This window comes from Oncorhynchus mykiss, chromosome 3 (genome assembly GCF_057628025.1).
Source record: "Oncorhynchus mykiss isolate SJ-2025 chromosome 3, ASM5762802v1, whole genome shotgun sequence".
NCBI lineage: Eukaryota > Metazoa > Chordata > Actinopteri > Salmoniformes > Salmonidae > Oncorhynchus > Oncorhynchus mykiss.
This window is the reverse complement of record NC_143024.1, coordinates 86,101,983-86,121,982: the sequence shown is the minus strand read 5'-3', so window position 1 is coordinate 86,121,982 and position 20,000 is coordinate 86,101,983. Positions and strand designations below refer to the sequence as shown.

Sequence of the window (20,000 nt, the reverse complement as noted above, 5' to 3'; positions counted from 1 at the left end):
CCCCTCTGATTTTAAATCTAGATCTGGTTTTGGTATTTTTCATTTAAATGTACGCAGCCTGTTGTCAAAAATGGATGTGGTTAGGATTTGGGCTAAATCAACTGATGCTGATGTAATTGTGTTTTCTGAAACCTGGCTCAGCAAGTCTGATCTTGATAAGGATATTTGTATAGGTGGTTACAATGTGTATCGCACTGATCGAGTTAAGGTGGGGGTGTGGCTATATATGTAAAAACTAAATTCCTTGTAAGTGTGGCAAAGTCTGAAACTATTTGTAAACGGTTGGAATTTCTTGCTTTGAATATTAAGGTTTCAAAAGGTCTCTCTATAACTGTGATTGGCTGTTATAGACCCCCCTCTGCTTTCGGTGATTAATTTTCTTCTCTGATGCACCTTATGTCTAAATTTCTTTCCAGTGAAATTATCTTGATTGGTGATCTCAACTGGTGTTGGTTAAAGCCGGTGTCTGATGATTTAAGAATGTTTTGTAATTCTATGAATCTTACCCAGTTGATTAACTAACCCACTCGCCCAAATCTTAAATGCCCAGATAAATCTACCCTGATTGATTTGATATTGACAAATGTTCCACATAAATATTCTGAGGTTGGTGTTTTTTGTAATGATTTAAGTGACTATTGTGCTGTTGTTGCTGTTAGAAATACTAATGTCCCTAAGACAAACCCACGTTTTATTCGTAAGAGAAATTTGAAGTGTTTTAATGAGCAGGCTTTCTTTCATGATTTGTTTTATTTTGACTGGAGCAGATTGAGTTTATCCCTGATGTGGAAACTGACTGGAAATTCTTTCATGGTGTTTTTTCCCAAATAGTAAACAAACATGCCCCATTCCGCAGGTTCAGGGTTTATGGCGGGATAATCCATGGTTTTCTTCTGAGCTGTCTTGTATTATTCATGACCGTAATCTAGCCTGGGCTAAAGCAAGGACATCATGTTCTGATACTGATTGGCTTATTTTTAGGCAGTTACGAAACAAGTGTTATTTTCTTCTCAGGAAGGCCAAGTCTGAATGTTTTATGTCTGTTACCACTGACAACCTGAATGACCCTAGAACGTTTTGGAAGGCTATTAAGTCTATGTTTGGTAACAGTAATGTTAATGAATTACCGTCATGTGTTTTGAAGGACTCTGTTGCTGTATGTGACAAAACTGAAATGCAGAATTGTTTCAATGAGCACTTTGTATCATCTGGTAGGCTGTTTGATTCAGTGTCCTCTGTCTCTGTACAACCCTGTGTGGATGAACCAGTGAGAGCTGGTCAAACTTTTAGCTTTTTGCCATTCTCAGTGCAGGTGGTACATAAAGCCCTGAAATCCTTAGATCAGAGAAAGCCTGCAGGTCCTGATCATTTGGAACCCTGCTTTTTAAATCTGGCAGCTGATTTCATAGCTGAACCACTTACATATCTGTTCAATCTAACCCTGGAATGTAATGAAATTCCAAAGATTTGGAAATCAGCATTTGTCCTACCACTTTTAAAAGGGGGAGATCCAATTATTTAAAATAATTATAGGCCAATTTCAAAGCTGTCACCCCTGGTGAAAATACTTGAAACCCTTGTGAGTGAACAGCTAAAAGAGTTGTTATTTACTAACTCTATTTTATCAATGTACCAATCAGGCTTCAGGAAGAAGCATTTCACAATTACAGCAGCTGTCACGACTTCCGCCGAAGTTGGCTCCCCTGCCTGTTCGGGCGGTGCTCGGCGGTCGTTGTCACCGGCCTACTAGCCGCCACCGATCCCTTTTCCTGTTTGTTTTGTCTTATTAGTTTCACCTGTGTCTAATTGTGTTTTCCTGATGTGCTTACTTATTTAAGGCTAGTAAACCCGCCCTTGTTTTGTGCGGGATTAATCTTGTGTTACGTGTTGTTGGGTGTGTTCGTGCTCTGGACCGGGTACCCTGTGTTTTGGGTTGGTCTGTATTTTTTGCACCCTGTGTTTGGGCATTGTATTTTGGTGCCATATTAAAGTGCACTTCTCCCTTTGGAACTCTCTGCGCCTGATTCTTACCTCACACACCTAGTCCCGCTGGACAGAATACCGCACCTCCTCTCCCGTCGATGGAGGAGAGGGTCCTCCACCACACCAGCATTCTCCACCGAATAGGATCGGCCATGGATCTGATGATGGAGAGGATGGACCGATGGGAGAGGAGTGGCCTTCCCACCTCATCTCCAGCACCCCCTCCACCAGCACCACGTACCCCTGCTTCAGCATCCGGCTCCGGGGCCCTGAGTTTGGCGCTCCCTAGGGAGTATGATGGGACGGCGGCTGGGTGTCAGGGGTTCCTCCTCCAACTGGAACTATACCTGGCGACCATCCGTCCTACTCCCTCAGGGGAGGCGAGCGTGAGCGTCCTCGTCTCCTGTCAGACGGGACGAGCCCTGGAGTGGGCTAACGTGGTGTGGAATGGCCCAGGCTCGGCGAGGGATCACTACCCCGAGTTCACCCACCGATTCCGAGCTGTGAACGGCTGTTCCACCTGCGACAGGAGACGAGGAGCAGGACTTTGCCCTGGAGTTCCGGACCTTGGCCGCAGGGGCGGGGTGGAACGACAGAGCTTTGATAGACCACTACCGATGTAGCCTCAGGGAGGACGTCTGCAGGGAGCTAGCGTGTCGGTGGAACGACAGAGCTTTGATAGACCACTACCGATGTAGCCTCAGGGAGGACATCTGCAGGGAGCTAGCGTGTCGTGACAGCAGCCATGAAGGTTTTTAAATGATATCACTGAAGCCCTTCACAAAAAACAGGACTGTGTCTCACTTTTTATTGATCTCTCTAAGGCTTTTGATACAGTTCATCATGCTATACTAAGGCAGAGATTGTCGAGTGTAGGTCTTTCAGAGCATGCAGTTGCATGGTTTGCTAACTATCTGTCTGATAGAACTCAGTGCACTCAATTTGATGTGCTTATGTCTGTTAAATTGTCTGTCTTTAATGGTGTGCCCCAAGGCTCTGTACTTGGTACTCTCTTATTCAATATTTATATAAATGATTTAGACAAAAATGTCCAAAATGCTCAACTTCATTTTTATGCTGATGATACTGTTATTTACTGTTGTGCCTCGTCTCTTACAAAAGCTTTCCAGAACTTGCAAACTGCTTTTTATACAGTTCAACATACCTTGTGTCAATTGAAGCTTATCCTCAATACTGACAAAACTAAACTAATGGTGTTTTCCAAAGCAAGAAATAGACCTCTGAACCTTTCACCTATTACTACTGTCAGGGCAAGGAGATTGAGGTTGTAACCTCATATAAATATCTTGGAATTTTAATTGATGACGGCCTCTTTTAAATTGCATATTCAACATCTTACAAAAAAATCTAAACTGAAATTAGGATTTTATTTTAGGAATAAGGCCTGTTTTTCTTTTGAAGTCAGAAGGAGGCTAGTATCAGCTACATTTATGCCTTTACTCCACTATGGGGATATTTTATATATGAATGCTTCCACTCAGTGTTTGAGATCAATTGACACCCTTTACCATGGCACTTTGAGATTTATTTTAAACTGCAAAACCCTTACGCACCACTGCACTTTGCATACCAGGGTTGGCTGGCCTTCTCTAGTCACTCGTAGGAGCAGTCACTGGTATACTTTTATTTACAAAGCCATTTTGGGTTTACTACCTTTTTATTTGTTTATTTGTCTTATTTATTTATTTATCCTGCTAACTGTTCCAAATGTCCGAACTGAATTTGGTAAAAGGGCTTTTATGTACTCTGCGCCATCGTCTTGGAACACCTTACAAAATACTTTTAAACTGGAAGAACTTGTCCCGATTGGTATTTTTAAATCACTGATGAATGATCTTGAGACTGAATCCCTGACCTGTCAATGTTTTTAATTTGCTGTTTTTGATTTTGTTATACTCTTGTGTAATCTATGGTTTTTACTAGATTACTTGTAGTTTTTCATGTTGTTTGTCTGTAAATTCTGTAATGACTTGGTGCTGCCTATCTTGGCCAGGACGCTCTTGAAAAATAGATGTTAAATCTCAGTGAGCCCAGTGAGCTCCTGGTTAAATAAAGGTTAAATAAAAATAATAAGGGCATCCCATAGAAAACAATTGGAAAATCCTATGACCTCAATTTTTATTTTCCCTGGATAGATTGTCCTCTGGGTTTCACCTGCCATATCAGTTGTGTTATACTCACAGACATTATTTTAACAGTTTTAGAAACTTTAGAGGGTTTTCTATCAAAATCTACCGATTATATTCATGTCCTAGCTTCTGGGCCTGAGTAACAGGCAGTTTACTTTGGGCACGCTTTTCATCCGGAGGTGAAAATATTGCCCCCTACCCAGGAGAGGTTAAGTCACTGTGTTGTTTGGTAGCTGATCCGGCCTGATCTGGCCTGGCCAACAGTATGTGGACATGCTCGTCGAACATCTCATTCCAAAATCATGGGAATAAATATGAAGTTGTTCCCCCCTTTGCTGCTATAACAGCCTCCACTCTTCTGGGAAGGCTTTCCACTAGATGTTGGAACATTGCTGCAGGGACTTACTTCCATTCATCCACAAGAGTATTATTGAAGTCGGGCACTGATGTTAGGTGATTAGGCCTGGCTCGCAGTCAGCGTTCCATTTCATCCCAAAGGTTTTTGATGGGGTTGAGGTCAGGGGTCTGTGCAGGACAGTCAAGTTCTTCCACACCAACATCCACAAACCATTTCTGTATGGACCTCGGTTGTGCACGGGGGCATTGTCCTGCTGAAACAGGAAAGGGCCTTCCCAAAACTGTTGCCACAAAGTTGGAAGCACGGAATGGTCTAGCATGTCATTGTATACTGTGGCATTAAGATTTATCTTCACTGGAACTAAGGGGCCTAGACCGAACCATGAAAAACAGCCCCAGACCATTATTCCTCCCCCACCAAACTTTACAGTTGGCATTATGCATTGGGTCAGGTAGTGTACTCCTGGCATCCTCCAAACTCAGTTTTGTCCGTCGGACTGTCAGATGGTAAAGCTTCATTCATCACTCCAGAGAACACGTTTCCACGGCTCCAGAATTCAATGGCGGCAAGCTTTACACCACTCCAGCCGAGAGCTGGTATTGTGCAATGGTGATGTTAGGCTTGTGTGCAATGGTGATGTTAGGCTTGTGTGCAGCTGCTCGGCCACGGAAACCATTTCATGAAGCTCCCAACGAACAGTTATTGTGCTGACATTGCTTGAAGAGGCAATTTGGATCTCGGTAGTGAGTGTCGCAACCGAGGACAGACCATTTTTACGAGCTACGTGCTTCAGCACTCTGCGGTTCCGTTCTGTGAGCTTGTGTGGCCTACCACTTCGTGGCTGAGCCGTTGTTGCTCCAAGACATTTCCGCTTCACAATAGCAGCACTTAGAGTTGACCGGGGCAGCTCTAGCAGAGAAGAAATTTGACAAACTGACTTGTTGGAAAGGTGGCATCCTCTGATGGTGCCATGTTGAAAGTCACTGAGCTCTCAGTAAGGCCATTCTACTGCCAATGTTTGTCTATGTAGATTGCATGGCTGTGTGCTCAATTTTATACACCTTTTAGCAATGGGTGTTGCTGAATTTGAAGGGGTGTCGACAAACTTTTTAATACTTTTCTAGAGAAACACTGCTCCATTCTCGGAGCCAGTCTGGCATAACATTTCCATTCAGAGAAAATGTAAAGGTTTTGAAAATATATTTTAAAAAATGTCATTATTCTCATCATTTTTACTACTAAGTGTTATTTATTACTTCGGTAGTGATTTATGCAATTGAGCCATCTGTGCATGCTGTAATGAGCTGTCAGGTTAAGTGGCTTTCTAAGTCTGCATGACTGAGTTTAGCTTCTCTTTCTACATCACAGTCAAGCCCCTACAAACACCTTGTGAACGAGGGATCATGTATCCTGCTTCACGGAGGAGAAATATCTACCAGAGCCAGGGATTTATGTCATCCTAACCTTCTCATTAAGCGAGTGATGAAAACACAGGGATGGAAAACGACAGAGAAAAACAGAAATAAATCTGAAATTAATCTTCCATTTCTCTCCATCACCATCCATCTCCTTTATATCCCATCACAAGCCTTGGCTCGAGTGCTGGGAAATCTATCAACCGTACACACACACACACACACACACACACACACACGTGATGGCAGCAACACTGTTCGCTTTGTTGATTTTTTTTTTTTTTCACATGATGGTAGAAAAGAGAACAGTTACACTGTGATCATCTTTAATACAGGAGCAGAGACACACACACTCAACGCTGCACAGAGCCTAGGGACAGGCCAAAAGGACCCAGATAGGGCGTGTCCCAGTGATCGACCTAGCAGGGGTCTCACACACACACAACTCTGCACATGTGACTAAACTAAGTGCATTGTATTTGGGACAGATCATTCAATTAACCTCAAGTAAATCTTGTAATGAATAATGTGAAAATTGAGCAAGTTGAGGAGACTAAACTCTTCGGTGTAACCCAGGATAGTTTTGAGTGTCATGGTCAAAACATATTGATGCATAGGTAGCTAAGATGGTCTGTCTATAATAAAGTGCTGCTCTACTTTCTTGACATCGCTATTAACAAAACAAGTCCTACAGGCTCTACATGTGTTGCACCTGGACTACTGTCCAGTCATATGGTCAAGTGTCACAAAGAGGGACATAGGCAAATTACAATTGACCCAGAGCAGCACAGCGGGCACTTTAATGTACACAGAGAAACAACATTAATAATATGCCTGTCATTCTCTACTGGCTCAAAGTAGAGGAGAGATTGACTGCATCGCTGCTTGTCTTTGTGAGAGGTATTGACATGTTGAAATCACCACGCTGTCTATTTAGGCAACTAGCACACAGCTCAGACACCCATTCATACCCCACAAGTCATGCCACCAGAGGTCTCTTCACAGTCCCCAAGTCCACAATAGACTACGGGAAACGCACAGTACTACATAGAGCCAGGACTCAACTGAACTCTATTCCACATCACGTAACTCAGTCAAGCAGTGAAATCAGATTTAAATAACTGATTAAAAAACTACACCTTATGGAACAGTGAAGGGACACACACACACAGGCACACACACATGCTAACACACACCACATACACATATTTCAATATCGTAATTTTTTTGTAGTATTGATTTCATATTGTAGACATGTATTGGTAGAGTAGTGGTGTAATAATGTGTTGTATTGTAGATATATAGTGGTAGAGTAGTGGTGTAATAATGTATTGTAGATATATAGTGGTGTAATAATGTGTTGTATTGTAGATATATAGTGGTAGACTAGTGGTGTAATAATGTGTTGTATTGTAGATATATAGTGGTAGAGTAGTGGTGTAATAATGTGTTGTATTGTAGATATGTTGTGGTAGAGTAGTGGTGTAATAATGTATTGTAGATATATAGTGGTGTAATAATGTGTTGTATTGTAGATATGTTGTGGTAGAGTAGTGGTGTAATAATGTATTGTAGATATATAGTGGTGTAATAATGTGTTGTATTGTAGATATATAGTGGTAGAGTAGTGGTGTAATAATGTGTTGTATTGTAGATATGTAGTGGTAGAGTAGTGGTGTAATAATGTGTTGTATTGTAGATATATAGTGGTGGAATAATGTGTTGTATTGTAGATATATAGTGGTAGAGTAGTGGTGTAATAATGTATTGTATTATAGATATATAGTGGTAGAGTAGTGGTGTAATAATGTGTTGTATTGTAGATATATAGTGGTGGAATAATGTGTTGTATTGTAGATATATAGTGGTAGAGTAGTGGTGTAATAATGTGTTGTATTGTAGATATATAGTGGTAGAGTAGTGGTGTAATAATGTGTTGTATTGTAGATATATAGTGGTAGAGTAGTGGTGTAATAATGTGTTGTATTGTAGATATATAGTGGTGGAATAATGTGTTGTATTGTAGATATATAGTGGTAGAGTAGTGGTGTAATAATGTGTTGTATTGTAGATATATAGTGGTAGAGTAGTGGTGTAATAATGTGTTGTATTGTAGATATATAGTGGCAGAGTAGTGGTGTAATAATGTGTTGTATTGTAGATATATAGTGGTGGAATAATGTGTTGTATTGTAGATATATAGTGGTGGAATAATGTGTTGTATTGTAGATATATCGTGGTAGAGTAGTGGTGTAATAATGTGTTGTATTGTAGATATATAGTGGTGTAATAATGTGTTGTATTGTAGATATATAGTGGTAGAGTAGTGGTGGAATAATGTGTTGTATTGTAGATATGTAGTGGTAGAGTAGTGGTGTAATAATGTGTTGTATTGTATATATGTAGTGGTAGAGTAGTGGTGGAATAATGTGTTGTATTGTAGATATATAGTGGTAGAGTAGTGGTGTAATAATGTATTGTAGATATGTAGTGGTAGAGTAGTGGTGTAATAATGTGTTGTATTGTAGATATATAGTGGTAGAGTAGTGGTGTAATAATGTATTGTAGATATGTAGTGGTAGAGTAGTGGTGTAATAATGTGTTGTATTGTAGATATATAGTGGTAGAGTAGTGGTGTAATAATGTGTTGTATTGTAGATATATAGTGGTAGAGTAGTGGTGTAATAATGTGTTGTATTGTAGATATATAGTGGTAGAGTAGTGGTGTAATAATGTGTTGTATTGTAGATATATAGTGGTAGAGTAGTGGTGTAATAATGTGTTGTATTGTAGATATATAGTGGTAGAGTAGTGGTGTAATAATGTATTGTGTTGTATATATGTAGTGGTAGAGTAGTGGTGTAATAATGTGTTGTATTGTAGATATATAGTGGTAGAGTAGTGGTGTAATAATGTGTTGTATTGTAGATATATAGTGGTGGAATAATGTGTTGTATTGTAGATATATAGTGGTAGAGTAGTGGTGTAATAATGTATTGTAGATATATAGTGGTGTAATAATGTGTTGTATTGTAGATATATAGTGGTAGACTAGTGGTGTAATAATGTGTTGTATTGTAGATATATAGTGGTAGAGTAGTGGTGTAATAATGTTTTGTATTGTAGATATGTAGTGGTAGAGTAGTGGTGTAATAATGTATTGTAGATATGTAGTGGTAGAGTAGTGGTGTAATAATGTGTTGTATTGTAGATATATAGTGGCAGAGTAGTGGTGTAATAATGTGTTGTATTGTAGATATATAGTGGTGGAATAATGTGTTGTATTGTAGATATGTAGTGGTAGAGTAGTGGTGTAATAATGTGTTGTATTGTAGATATGTAGTGGTAGAGTAGTGGTGTAATAATGTTTTGTATTGTAGATATGTAGTGGTAGAGTAGTGGTGTAATAATGTATTGTAGATATATAGTGGTGTAATAATGTGTTGTATTGTAGATATATAGTGGTAGAGTAGTGGTGTAATAATGTGTTGTATTGTAGATATGTTGTGGTAGAGTAGTGGTGTAATAATGTATTGTAGATATATAGTGGTGTAATAATGTGTTGTATTGTAGATATGTTGTGGTAGAGTAGTGGTGTAATAATGTATTGTAGATATATAGTGGTGTAATAATGTGTTGTATTGTAGATATATAGTGGTAGAGTAGTGGTGTAATAATGTGTTGTATTGTAGATATATAGTGGTAGAGTAGTGGTGTAATAATGTGTTGTATTGTAGATATATAGTGGTAGAGTAGTGGTGTAATAATGTATTGTATTATAGATATATAGTGGTAGAGTAGTGGTGTAATAATGTGTTGTATTGTAGATATATAGTGGTGGAATAATGTGTTGTATTGTAGATATATAGTGGTAGAGTAGTGGTGTAATAATGTGTTGTATTGTAGATATATAGTGGTAGAGTAGTGGTGTAATAATGTGTTGTATTGTAGATATATAGTGGTAGAGTAGTGGTGTAATAATGTGTTGTATTGTAGATATATAGTGGTGGAATAATGTGTTGTATTGTAGATATATAGTGGTAGAGTAGTGGTGTAATAATGTGTTGTATTGTAGATATATAGTGGTAGAGTAGTGGTGTAATAATGTGTTGTATTGTAGATATATAGTGGTGTAATAATGTGTTGTATTGTAGATATATAGTGGTAGAGTAGTGGTGTAATAATGTGTTGTATTGTATATATGTAGTGGTAGAGTAGTGGTGGAATAATGTGTTGTATTGTAGATATATAGTGGTAGAGTAGTGGTGTAATAATGTATTGTAGATATGTAGTGGTAGAGTAGTGGTGTAATAATGTGTTGTATTGTAGATATATAGTGGTAGAGTAGTGGTGTAATAATGTATTGTAGATATGTAGTGGTAGAGTAGTGGTGTAATAATGTGTTGTATTGTAGATATATAGTGGTAGAGTAGTGGTGTAATAATGTGTTGTATTGTAGATATATAGTGGTAGAGTAGTGGTGTAATAATGTGTTGTATTGTAGATATATAGTGGTAGAGTAGTGGTGTAATAATGTGTTGTATTGTAGATATATAGTGGTAGAGTAGTGGTGTAATAATGTGTTGTATTGTAGATATATAGTGGTGGAATAATGTGTTGTATTGTAGATATATAGTGGTAGAGTAGTAGTGTAATAATGTGTTGTATTGTAGATATATAGTGGTGGAATAATGTGTTGTATTGTAGATATATAGTGGTAGAGTAGTGGTGTAATAATGTATTGTAGATATATAGTGGTGTAATAATGTGTTGTATTGTAGATATATAGTGGTAGACTAGTGGTGTAATAATGTGTTGTATTGTAGATATATAGTGGTAGAGTAGTGGTGTAATAATGTTTTGTATTGTAGATATGTTGTGGTAGAGTAGTGGTGTAATAATGTATTGTAGATATATAGTGGTGTAATAATGTGTTGTATTGTAGATATATAGTGGTAGAGTAGTGGTGTAATAATGTGTTGTATTGTAGATATGTAGTGGTAGAGTAGTGGTGTAATAATGTGTTGTATTGTAGATATATAGTGGTAGAGTAGTGGTGTAATAATGTGTTGTATTGTAGATATATAGTGGTAGAGTAGTGGTGTAATAATGTATTGTGTTGTAGATATGTAGTGGTAGAGTAGTGGTGTAATAATGTGTTGTATTGTAGATATATAGTGGTAGAGTAGTGGTGTAATAATGTGTTGTATTGTAGATATGTTGTGGTAGAGTAGTGGTGTAATAATGTATTGTAGATATATAGTGGTGTAATAATGTGTTGTATTGTAGATATATAGTGGTAGAGTAGTGGTGTAATAATGTGTTGTATTGTAGATATGTTGTGGTAGAGTAGTGGTGTAATAATGTATTGTAGATATATAGTGGTGTAATAATGTGTTGTATTGTAGATATATAGTGGTAGAGTAGTGGTGTAATAATGTGTTGTATTGTAGATATGTAGTGGTAGAGTAGTGGTGTAATAATGTGTTGTATTGTAGATATATAGTGGTAGAGTAGTGGTGTAATAATGTGTTGTATTGTAGATATATAGTGGTAGAGTAGTGGTGTAATAATGTATTGTGTTGTAGATATGTAGTGGTAGAGTAGTGGTGTAATAATGTGTTGTATTGTAGATATATAGTGGTAGAGTAGTGGTGTAATAATGTGTTGTATTGTAGATATATAGTGGTGGAATAATGTGTTGTATTGTAGATATATAGTGGTAGAGTAGTGGTGTAATAATGTGTTGTATTGTAGATATATAGTGGTAGAGTAGTGGTGTAATAATGTATTGTATTGTAGATATATAGTGGCAGAGTAGTGGTGTAATAATGTGTTGTATTGTAGATATATAGTGGTGGAATAATGTGTTGTATTGTAGATATATAGTGGTAGAGTAGTGGTGTAATAATGTGTTGTATTGTAGATATATAGTGGTGTAATAATGTGTTGTATTGTAGATATATAGTGGTAGAGTAGTGGTGGAATAATGTGTTGTATTGTAGATATGTAGTGGTAGAGTAGTGGTGTAATAATGTGTTGTATTGTATATATGTAGTGGTAGAGTAGTGGTGGAATAATGTGTTGTATTGTAGATATATAGTGGTAGAGTAGTGGTGTAATAATGTGTTGTATTGTAGATATATAGTGGTAGAGTAGTGGTGTAATAATGTATTGTAGATATGTAGTGGTAGAGTAGTGGTGTAATAATGTGTTGTATTGTAGATATATAGTGGTAGAGTAGTGGTGTAATAATGTATTGTAGATATGTAGTGGTAGAGTAGTGGTGTAATAATGTGTTGTATTGTAGATATATAGTGGTAGAGTAGTGGTGTAATAATGTGTTGTATTGTAGATATATAGTGGTAGAGTAGTGGTGGAATAATGTGTTGTATTGTAGATATATAGTGGTAGAGTAGTGGTGTAATAATGTGTTGTATTGTAGATATATAGTGCTAGAGTAGTGGTGTAATAATGTGATGTATTGTAGATATATAGTGGTAGAGTAGTGGTGTAATAATGTGTTGTATTGTAGATATATAGTGGTAGAGTAGTGGTGTAATAATGTATTGTGTTGTAGATATGTAGTGGTAGAGTAGTGGTGTAATAATGTGTTGTATTGTAGATTTGTAGTCAAATCAAATCAAATTTTATTTGTCACATACACATGGTTAGCAGATGTTAATGCGAGTGTAGCGAAATGCTTGTGCTTCTAGTTCCGACAATGCAGTAATAACCAACGAGTAATCTAGCTAACAATTCCAAAACTACTACCTTATACACACAAGTGTAAAGGGATAAAGAATATGTACATGAAGATATATGAATGAGTGATGGTACAGAGCGGCATAGGCAAGATGCAGTAGATGGTATCGAGTACAGTATATACATATGAGATGAGTATGTAAACAAAGTGCCATAGTTTAAAGTGGCTAGTGATACATGTATTACATAAAGATGCAGTAGATGATATAGAGTACAGTATATACATATGAGATAAATAATGTAGGGTATGTAAACATTATATTAAGTAGCATTGTTTAAAGTGGCTAGTGATATATTTTACATCAATTCCCATCAATTCCCATTATTGAAGTGGCTGGAGTTGAGTCAGTGTGTTGGCAGCAGCCACTCAATGTTAGTGGTGGCTGTTTAACAGTCTGATGGCCTTGAGATAGAAGCTGTTTTTCAGTCTCTCGGTCCCAGCTTTGATGCACCTGTACTGACCTCGCCTTCTGGATGATAGCGGGGTGAACAGGCAGTGGCTCGGGTGGTTGTTGTCCTTGATGATCTTTATGGCCTTCCTGTGACATCGGGTGGTGTAGGTGTCCTGGAGGGCAGGTAGTTTGCCCCCGGTGATGCGTTGTGCAGACCTCACTACCCTCTGGAGAGCCTTACGGTTGTGGGCGGAGCAGTTGCCGTACCAGGCGGTGATACAGCCCGACAGGATGCTCTCGATTGTGCATCTGTAGAAGTTTGTGAGTGCCTTTGGTGACTTGCCAAATTTCTTCAGCCTCCTGAGGTTGAAGAGGCGCTGCTGTGCCTTCTACACGATTCTCCTCTACCCGAGTGGACCAATTCAGTTTGTCTGTGATGTGTACGCCGAGGAACTTAAAACTTACTACCCTCTCCACTACTGTTCCATCGATGTGGATAGGGGGGTGTTCCCTCTGCTGTTTCCTGAAGTCCACAATCATCTCCTTAGTTTTGTTGACGTTGAGTGTGAGGTTATTTTCCTGACACCACACTCTGAGGGCCCTCACCTCCTCCCTGTAGGCCGTCTCGTCGTTGTTGGTAATCAAGCCTACCACTGTTGTGTCGTCCGCAAACTTGATGATTGAGTTGGAGGCGTGCGTGGCCACGCAGTCATGGGTGAACAGGGAGTACAGGAGAGGGCTCAGAACGCACCCTTGTGGGGCCCCAGTGTTGAGGATCAGCGGGGTGGAGATGTTACCTACCCTCATCACCTGGGGGCGGCCCGTCAGGAAGTCCAGCACCCAGTTGCACAGGGCGGGGTCGAGACCCAGGGTCTCGAGCTTGATGACGAGTTTGGAGGGTACTATGGTGTTAAATGCTGAGCTGTAGTCGAACAGCATTCTCACATAGGTATTCCTCTTGTCCAGGTGGGTTAGGGCAGTGTGCAGTGTGGTTGAGATTGCATCGTCTGTGGACCTATTTGGGCGGTAAGCAAATTGGAGTGGGTCTAGGGTGTCAGGTAGGGTGGAGGTGATATGGTCCTTGACTAGTCTCTCAAAGCACTTCATGATGACAGAGGTGAGTGCTACAGGGCGGTAGTCGTTTAGCTCAGTTACCTTAGCTTTCTTGGGAACAGGAACAATGGTGGCCCTCTTGAAGCATGTGGGGCGGCAGGGTAGCCTAGTGGTTAGAGCGTTGGACTAGTAACCGGAAGGTTGCAAGTTCAAACCCCCGAGCTGACAAGGTACAAATCTGTCGTTCTGCCCCTGAACAGGCAGTTAACCCACTGTTCCCAGGCCGTCATTGAAAATAAGAATTTGTTCTTAACTGACTTGCCTGGTTAAATAAAGGTAAAATAAAAAAAAAAATAAAAAAAGCATGTGGGAACAGCAGACTGGGATAGGGATCGATTGAATATGTCCGTAAACACACCAGCCAGCTGGTCTGCGCATGCTCTGAGGGCGCGGCTGGGGATGCCGTCTGGGCCTGCAGCCTTTCAAGGGTTAACACGTTTAAATGTTTAAAAAGTTATTTAGTCTGCCTGGGAGCAAGGCATCCTGGTCCGTGACTGGGCTGGTTTTCTTTTTGTAATCCGTGATTGACTGTAGACCCTGCCACATACCTCTTGTGTCTGAGCCGTTGAATTGCGATTCTACTTTGTCTCTATACTGACGCTTAGCTTGTTTGATTGCCTTGCGGAGGGAATAGTTACACTGTTTGTATTCGGTCATGTTTCCGGTCACCTTGCCCTGATTAAAAGCAGGGGTTCGCGCTTTCATTTTCACGCGAATGCTGCCATCAATCCACGGTTTCTGGTTTGGGAATGTTTTAATCATTGCTATGGGAACGACATCTTCAACGCACGTTCTAATGAACTCGCTCACCGAATCAGCGTATTCGTCAATGTTGTTGTCTGACGCAATACGAAACATATCCCAGTCCACGTGATGGAACAGTCTTTGAGCGTGGAATCAGATTGGTCGGACCAGCGTTGAACAGACCTGAGGGCGGGAGCTTCTTGTTTTAGCTTCTGTCTGTAGGCAGGGAGCAACAAAATGGAGTCGTGGTCAGCTTTTCTGAAAGGAGTGCGGGGGAGGGCCTTATATGCATCGCGGAAGTTAGAATAGCAATGATCCAAGGTTTTACCAGCCGTGGTTGCGCAATCGATATGCTGATACAATTTAGGGAGTCTTGTTTTCAGATTAGCCTTGTTAAAATCCCCAGCTACAATGAATGCAGCCTCAGGATATATGGATTCCAGTTTGCAAAGAGTCAAATAAAGTTTGTTCAGAGCCACACCACGTCTGCTTGGGGGGAAATATATATGGCTGTGATTATAATCGAAGATAATTCCCTTGGTAGATAATGCGGTCGACATTTGATTGTGAGGAATTCTAAATCAGGTGAACAGAAGGACTTGAGTTCCTGTATGTTGTTGTGACCACACCACGTCTCGTTAACCATAAAGCATACGCCCCCGCCCCTCTTCTTACCAGAAAGATGTTTGTTTCTGTCGGCGCGATGCGTGGAGAAACCAGCTGGCTGCACCGACTCTGATAGCGTCTCTCGATTGAGCCATGTTTCAGTGAAGCAAAGAACGTTACAGTCCCTGATGTCCCTCTGGAATGCTACCCTTGCTCGGATTTCATCAACCTTGTTGTCAAGAGACTGGACATTGGCGAGTAGTATGCTAGGGAGTGGCGTGCGATGTGCCCGTCTCCGGAGCCTGACCAGAAGACCGCTTCGTTTGCCTCTTTTACGACGTCGTTGGTTAGGGTCGCAGGCTGGGATCCATTCCGTTATCCTGGGTGAAAGGCAGAACACAGGATCCGCTCCGGGAAAGTCATATTCTTGGTCGTACTGATGGTGAGTTGACGCTGCTCTTATATTCAGTAGTTCTTCTCGACTGCATGTCATGAAACCTAAGATGACCTGGGGTACCAATGTAAGAAATAACACGTAAAATGTATTATAGATATGTAGTGGTAGAGTAGTGGTGTAATAATGTGTTGTATTATAGATGTGTAGTGGTGGAATAATGCGTGTTGTTATGTACTGTTTTCTTTATATGCAACAGCGTAATCGTGATTGAACCCAAGAAAGATCCGGAAATAAAATAAATAAAAAATACAAATTGCTGCAGAAGAGAGGAAGGAGAAAAGCATGCCAGAGAACCAGATAGATTCATCACTCTCCGTCCACCCCTCCCTCTCTCTTTCCCTCCTTCCCTCCCTGTCCTCTCCAGGTGGTAGCTAGTAGTAGTGGTACCTGGTGCCTAGAGCTCTCAGTGTGATACTTTGTGTAGCAGGGCCTGTCTCTGCTGCCCCTCCAGAGCAGGCAACGACTACCAGCAGGAGAAAAATCGCATGCGCGCACACACACAACAGAGAGTTCCGGTCCCCCTCAAGAGCAGGCTTTGACTCCCAGCTGGAGTAACAGGGACCCCCGTTTGAGATCACATCTCTCTCTCTCTCTCTCTCTCTCTCTCTCTCTCTCCCCCCCTGTCCTCTCCCCCCCTGTCATCTCCCCCCTGTCATCTCCCTCCCTGTCATCTCCTCCCCTGTCATCTCCTCCCCTCCCCTGTCCTCTCCTCCCCTCCCATCTGCTTCAACTTGAACATGGTGCTGTTTTACATTCCTCCTGCAGTTTGCATGTGTGTGTCAAAGACATACTGAGGTTTGGACTTTCCTCCTGGCTCTTCCTCTGGCTTTGTAGAAAGTACATGGTCTAGGACATGGTCTGTAGAATGTGATCTATCTCCTTTCCTCCCTCTCTCCCAACCCTCTCTCCCCCTCTCCTTCCCCTTCCCTCCCTCCATCTCACTCTCTCTCCATCTCCCATCTCTCCCAACACTCCCTCCCTCCCTCCCTCCTCATTTTCATTCATTTCATCTCTTTCATTCAACCACACTTATGCAATCTCTCTCTTTTTCCCTCTCTCCCTCCCTCCTCATTCATCAGCAGCCATTCATTGCCTCTCTTCTGAGGTTAGCTGTACTGCTGATGCAGTGATCTGAGAATCATTTCCATTCGGTCACTTCCAGCACGCACACGCAGACACACACACACACACACCGTCCTGAGAGCTACAGTATCACTGGGAGCAAAAAACAGTTTCTTTCTGTATATAAGCATTAGTTAAGCAACGTCGGTGAAGGCTAGCCTCTATGCTAGCCGCTATGCTAGCCTCTATGCTAGCCTCTATGCTAGCCTCTATGCTAGCCTCTATGCTAGCAGTATGGGTCATTCTCTTAGGACAAACACTCCCAACTATCGCTGATAGTTTTGTAATATATGTATTTTTTGTTCAATAAGATCACTGCTATTGAAGATGTGAACCGGTTTGAGTAGAAGGCCTATGAAGAATGTGATGAAATTATGTTTAAATAAAATATCAACTAGTTAATTGGTTATGTGCACCCCTACTCATTGTGGCTATGGTTTAGTCCAGCTGTATTTCTACCTGGCTGCAAGAGTTCTTTAAGCTTGAAAGGGGAGAGTGGCACGTGGATTGTATTTGTTTTCCACAGTACCTGTAGCCCGTTACCTACAGATGTAGGATCTTAATAAGGATCTGCGTTCCGTCAACGGGACAGTTGTAAATCATGCAGAGCGTGATGTCAAGATCGCAGATTTTAGAGAAACAACAAATGTCTCTACATATAAGTAAGTGTCTTATATCGGCTGAACGCTTAAATTCTTGTTAATATAACTGCACTGTCCAATTTACCGTAGCTATTACTGTGAAAAAATGCCATGCTATTGTTTGGGGAGAGCTCCTAACAACAAATCACTTTTTTCATTGCGATAGGTTTGATAAATTCACCTCGGAAGGTGAAATGTGTACTTACATTTTGAAATCTTGCTCTGATTTATCATCCAAAGGGTCCCAGAGATGTGTCGTTTTGTTAGTTAAATCCCTTTTCATATCCTAAAAAGAAAATCTCACCCTAAATGTTGTTTCAAGTAGTCAAATCACATTCTTATCTATTCCTCAAAGATCCAAGAAGGTAACAAGACTTCACTATTTCATTAGGGGTATAGTACAGTGAAGGGAAAAAGTATTTGATCCCCTGCTGATTTTGTATGTTTGCCCACTGAAAGAAATGATCCGTCTATAATTTTAATGGTAGGTTTATTTGAACAGTGAGAGACAGAATAACAACAACAAAAATCCATTATAAATTGATTTGCATTTTATTGAGGGAAATAAGTATTTTACCCCCTCTCAATCAGAAAGATTTCTGGCTCCCAGGTGTCTTTTATACAGGTAACGAGCTGAGATTAGGAGCACACTCTTAAAGGGAGTGCTCCTAATCTCAGCTTGTTACCTGTATAAAAGACACCTGTCCACAGAAGCAATCAATCAATCAGATTCCAAACTCTCCACCATGGCCAAGACCAAAGAACTCTCCATGGATGTCAGGGACAAGATTGTAGACCTACACAAGGCTGGAATGGGCTACAAGACCATCGCCAAGCAGCTTGGTGAGAAGGTGACAACAGTTGGTGCGATTATTCGCAAATGGAAGAAACACAAAATAACTGTCAATCTCCCTCGGCCTGGGGCTCCATGCAAGATCTCACCTCGTGGAGTTGCAATGACCATGAGAACGGTGAGGAATCAGCCCAGAACTACACAGGAGGATCTTGTCAATGATCTCAAGGCAGCTGGGACCATAGTCACCAAGAAAACAATTGGTAACACACTACGCCGTGAAGGACTGAAATCCTGCAGCGCCCGCAAGGTCCCCCTGCTCAAGAAAGCACATATACATGCCTGTCTGAAGTTTGCCAATGAACATCTGAATGATTCAGAGGGCAACTGGGTGAAAGTGTTGTAGTCAGATGAGACCAAAATGGAGCTCTTTGGCATCAACTCAACTTGCCATGTTTGGAGGAGGACGAATGCTCCCTATGACTCCAAGAACCCCATCCCCACCGTCAATCATGGAAGTGGAAACATTATGCTTTGGGGGTGTTTTTCTGCTAAGGGGACAGGACAACTTCACCGCATCAAAGGGATGATGGACGGGGACATGTACCGTCAAATCTTGGGTGAAAACCTCCTTCCCTCAGCCAGGGCATTGAAAATGGGTCGTGGATGGGTATACCAGCATGACAATTACCAAAAACACACAGCCAAGGCAACAAAGGAGTGGCTCAAGAAGAAGCACATTAAGGTCCTGGAGTGGCCTAGCCAGTCTCCAGATCTTAATCCCATAGAAAATCTGTGGAAGGAGCTGAAGGTTCGAGTTGCCAAACGTCAGCCTCGAAACCTTAATGACTTGGAGAAGATCTGCAAAGAGGAGTGGGACATTATCCCTCCTGAGATGTGTGCAAACCTGGTGGCCAACTACAAGAAACGTCTGACCTCTGTGATTGCCAACAAGGGTTTTGCCACCAAGTACTAAGTCATGTTTTGCAGAGGGGTCAAATACTTATATTCCCTTATTAAAATGCAAATCAATTTCTAACATTTTTGACATGCGTTTTTCAGCATTTTTTTGTTGTTATTCTGTCTCTCACTGTTCAAATAAACCTACCATTAAAATTATAGACTGATCATTTTCTTTGTCAGTGGGCAAACGTACAAAATCAGCAGGGGATCAAATAATTTTTTCCCTTACTGTATATCCTATAGGACACCATATTTGGTCAGAGGGCTACGCCTTCATGGCATGCCAATGATGCGGGCGCCATTACTTGAATGACTGTATCTTTGTCAAATAAGCACCAATCAGGGTCAAACTAAGCTAGCTAGATAGCCAATGAGCTGGGCTTTACGGGAGTATTCATAATCTGTATATGTCGTAAAATGTAGCTACTAACCTTGTACGACAGCATGCCTTTTCATTTTGGACAAAAATGATAAGGATATTCAGAGTTATGAAGTTAT

The 20,000-nt window shown here is 40.7% G+C and overlaps 1 protein-coding gene across 18 annotated transcripts in view; it reads left to right on the top strand.

Moving 5' to 3' along the window:
- LOC110504742 (peripheral plasma membrane protein CASK) overlaps positions 1–20,000 on the top strand; it is a 245,582-nt gene that overhangs the window by 93,063 nt on the left and 132,519 nt on the right. The gene's annotated exons all lie outside the window — the stretch shown is intronic.